The 4578-nt window shown below is 39.1% G+C and overlaps 1 long non-coding RNA gene across 1 annotated transcript; it reads left to right on the top strand.

Annotated features, from left to right (window-relative positions):
* Nucleotides 1-691: 691 nt before the first annotated feature.
* LOC124660647 lies at nucleotides 692-1672 on the top strand. The gene is made up of 2 exons (XR_006989916.1): nucleotides 692-793; nucleotides 1525-1672. It is a non-coding gene; the product is annotated as an uncharacterized LOC124660647 (long non-coding RNA).
* The last annotated feature ends 2906 nt before the right edge of the window (nucleotides 1673-4578 follow it).

Here is a 4578-nt window from a genome sequence, read left to right as displayed (position 1 = left end):
AGTTCCAACCACTAGTACTTTATAATGTGTGCCTATGATCTGGCTGTAGTTTCTCATCCCTGGATTATTTGCCTTTGTGTTTCCACGTTTTCTTTGCATATTCTATCTCCTTGGTTGGTTTGGTTACAAGTTGATAGGTGTTGGTTTTGTAAAATTACCGTGGTATTATTAAATATATAGGCAAACAAATCATGAGAAAGAAAGAATAATACAAGACGATACAATACCTGATGATTCCCAATAAGATATATGTGGTATTTCATCATGGTGCATCTTAGTCCTGACACCCGGCACTTGGTATTGCTGCAGGTTCAGTTTTAGATATTGTGGGTTAGATCATTTGGAGCAGCAATTAGCAGCAGTAAAATGTTAGTATTTATGTCTCAACTGGAAAATAAGTTCCTTCATGTATCCTATTGTATTATTAGCGCAGCACCGGATCTCTCACCATCGGTAGCAGTGACATTCTTTTGCTTCTTAACAATGGAAACTAAAAATGATATTTACCTCGCTCTAGGAGTGCACGTATTTCAACTCGTTTATAACATAAAAAAAGTAAAACCTGGAAACAAAAGCCCTGGCGGCAGTACCACCAACATGCAACCAAAGCACCACTGTTCTTTCTTCAATCACAACTTCATGACATCACTGAAATTACATGCAGCCATGCAATAATACATGCCTATTTTTCACAGGGACGTATTATTAAGAGAGCTTTTGGGAAGTTGAAGGTAGAGCATGTTTATTTGGGAAGGCACAGTTTCAGCAAGATGCTGCCAAGTTAACACCTTAGGTCAGTTCTGAAATATCCTGCTCACCTATGGTTGGCTGGTTGCCAATGTTGGAATTTGGCACTATTCTGCAGTTAGCTGTGCTGTTTAATGTTGTACAGCCTTAATGGTTTGTAGATTGTAGATATGCATGCATGTGCCTTTTGCAAGATTGCTGCTTGACAACATGTGTGAACCATGGTCTTTGCTGCGGTTTATGATTGCAGTTGTTGTGTGAGCACCAGAATTTATAATTGCAGCTTGTTCTGTGAGCACCCAGATGATGAATTTCCTTCCACTACTTAATCTGAGCTAAACCGTATTTGTTGTGTCAAAGCATGTTACATGTATCAAATTTATTTGTTGTTCCTGACTGAACCAATAGTCAAGTTCCTATAAGTATGTACACATGCTATTTAGCTGTCATTGTTTACATGGGAACACTTGTAGAGTCGCCCATCCTGTAATCATACACTGCTGCTTTGTTCTTCCTCATTTACGCCTGTACTGCTGCCCTATGTTGCATTATTTCGCTGTTAAACGTCATACACTGCTGCTTTGTTCTTCCTCATTTACGCCTGTACTGCTGCCCTATGTTGCATTATTTCGCTGTTAAACGTAATTGGACACATGCGAATTAAAATTCATACTGTTAGCAAGTTCACCTACTATTTTGTTATCATACACGACAAAAAGTACTTTGTCCCTGTAATGTGAATCTGAAACTGAATCTAGAACTGCTCGTTTTTCCCAGGATGTCTTTGGGGTGGCACTGGACACAACAACAAGTACTGAGCAGAGATCACTACAATGCAATGGGTCACTGTAGTACAAATATGAATCTGTTGTCAGTGTCTTTCTTGTATATATATCTGATTTGTGGAAATATTGTAATATATTCAGTTACTGCTTTTATATGGAAGATTTCATCATGTGTTGATGTTTATATTGTCTAATCTTCTTAATATAAACCTGACCAACCAAAAAATAAATGGATCGTAAAAGGCTAAGGCCCAAATAGAGAAAGGCTGTAAAAATGGTGAGGCCCAAAATAGAAAAAGGGTGCAAAAAGGCTAAGGCCCAAAACAGAAATGGACCAAAACAAAGGCCAATTCTTACGGTAAAAGGCTGGAATTATTGGGCTCGGCCCATGTAGAATACAGAATTGGACCGGGCTGATTTCGAATTAAGACGTTTTGGTTTCGTCATAATTTTGCCACGTCGGATTGCCACGCTGGACTCGGGGCAGGTGCCCATGACGTTTTGGGAACGTCATACCGTCGCGTGACATTTTAAAACGTCACAAAGCTCTACGACGTTTTCAAGTGGAACGTCTTAAGCAGTCACTGCTGACTCCCAGCTTTCGACGTTTTGAAAAGCGTCATCGTAACGTCACAAGTAGCCATTATTGACGTTTCAGTGACACCTTATTTTTGTCAACTTATGGCAGATTTCTTGTAGTGCAAGAGTGGTGTATTTTGGTAGGATTCATGTTTAAAGTGTTAATCAAACCCATTCAGCTGATAGTTAATACTACCTCCATTTCAAGAAATAAGGCGCACACGAATTTCAAGACGAACTTTGATCATAAAAATTAAGCAAAAAAATCTTGATTATATTATATGTAATTAGTATCGTTGGATTCGTATTGAAAACAACTTTTTAATGATATTAATTTCATACAAACAATGTTTATCTATTTAAAATAATTCTTGGTCAAACAAAAAACACGTAAAACGAGGGCGCCTTATTCCTTGAAACGGAGGTAATAATAAGTCTATTTCAAAGATGAGGATACCATTGAAAACAAAGGTTTTTTGCATGGTATCTTCGTCGCGGTGTTTTCTTACTAAAGATAACCTTGCAAAACGCAACTGACATGGATGTATGAAATGTGTTTTTTGTCACGAAGAGGAGACAATAAAATACATTTTCTTAGTTCGCTAGGTGTAACATCCCAAAAAATTCAATAAAGAGATAAAGAGAGAGATTCCCAAAACTCAAAATTTAGAACCAACAAAAACTTTTTCACAACACAAGTGCTATGCATATACTCATATCTTATTTTTGTGCTAAGTGTGCATATTGCCATGATGATTGTTGATGTGTGTGCCAATGTGCCCAAAACCCTAATCACATGATCACTTGATCAACCCAACTCAAGAAAAATAAAATAAGAAATAAAAGAGAAAACCCCCACACACACTCACATATGAATTTGGCCAAATTTGCAAATAAGTGATCTAGGCCACAATGGCTTGCACCATTAGTTGTGTTTGGTTACTAAACACATAATATCACTTTTAGAATCAAAGAAACTCAAATCAAATCAAATTTGAATGAGCTCACATAAAATTATGGTCATTTTGACAAAAGTTAACCTGATGCCTACTTTGAGCCTCTGTTTTGAAAGATTTCTAAACTAAACTTTGTCAAACCTTTGCACCTCATCCAAGTCAACATAAAAGTGAACAACTTTGCTCAAGCAACCCTATGCAAATTCTCTGTGAATTCAAAAATATCATCAAGCAAAGTTGGAACCAGATTTGAAAATGAAGATCTTATGCAATTTGGTTTTTTGCAAAACCCTTCAAATTTGACCACCACCACCACCATTCTACTGCAAATAATATATAATTCAAACCCACCAAAACTCAATCAAAAATTCGAAAATAAGTTTCTTGCGGCCATTTGGTCGAACAGGTGGTGAGCACCACCCTGCCAACCCCATGCAATCCTTTGTCCAGCAGTTCTTGGCCTCCACCATCAACCCTAGGTCACCTCCAGTACCTCATTGACCTCTCTGAGCCTTGCCAAGCAAAATGGACAAGAAGGGGTACAAGAAATCATCACCATGGTGATCAAGACATGCCATGCCGTGGCATGGCATGGCCTCATCATGCCACTTCTCTCTCTGGTCGAATCCAATGTGCCCAACCATGTCCTCCACACTCTCCACACTTCCCTGAGTCGAATGGACACTGATGCGCGTAGATGTACACGTTCGTTGGGAACCCCAAGAGGAAGGTATGATGCGCACAGTGGAAAGTTTTCCTTAAGAAAGAAACCAAGGTTTATCGAACCAGGAGGAGCCAAGAAGCACGTTGAAGGTTGATGGTGGCGAAATGTGATGCGGCGCAACACCAGGGATTCCGGCGCCAACGTGGAACCTGCACAACACAACCAAAGTACTTTGCCCCAACGAAACAAGTGAGGTTGTCAATCTCACCGGCTTGCTGTAACAAAGGATTAACCGTATTGTGTAGAAGATGATTGTTTGCAAGAAAACAAGAAAAACAAGTATTGCGAGAGATTGTATGCGATGTAAAGAATAGGACCGGGGTCCACAGTTCACTAGAGGTGTCTCTCCCATAAGATAAAAGCATGTTGGGTGAACAAATTACAGTCGGGCAATTGACAAATAGAAAAGTACATAACAATGCATATACATGATATGATAAATATAGTGAGATTTAATTGGGCATTACGACAAAGTACATAGACCTCCATCCAACTACATCTATGCCTAAAAAGTCCACCTTCAGGTTATCATCCGAACCCCATTCGCATTAAGTTGCAAAGCAACAGTACAATTGCATTAAGTATGGTGCGTAATGTAATCGACAACTACATCCTTAGACATAGAATCAATGTTTTATCCCTAGTGGCAACAAAGACATCACAACCTTAGAACTTTCCGTCACCGTCCCGTGTCAATGAAGGCATGAACCCACTATCGAGCATAAATACTCCCTCTTGGAGTTAAGAGTAAAAACTTGGCCACAGCCTCTACTAATAACGGAGAGCA

The sequence above is a fragment of the Lolium rigidum genome, chromosome 6, assembly GCF_022539505.1.
Source record: "Lolium rigidum isolate FL_2022 chromosome 6, APGP_CSIRO_Lrig_0.1, whole genome shotgun sequence".
In the NCBI taxonomy this organism is placed as follows: Eukaryota; Viridiplantae; Streptophyta; class Magnoliopsida; order Poales; family Poaceae; genus Lolium; species Lolium rigidum.
This window is presented reverse-complemented; position numbering and strand designations above follow the sequence as displayed.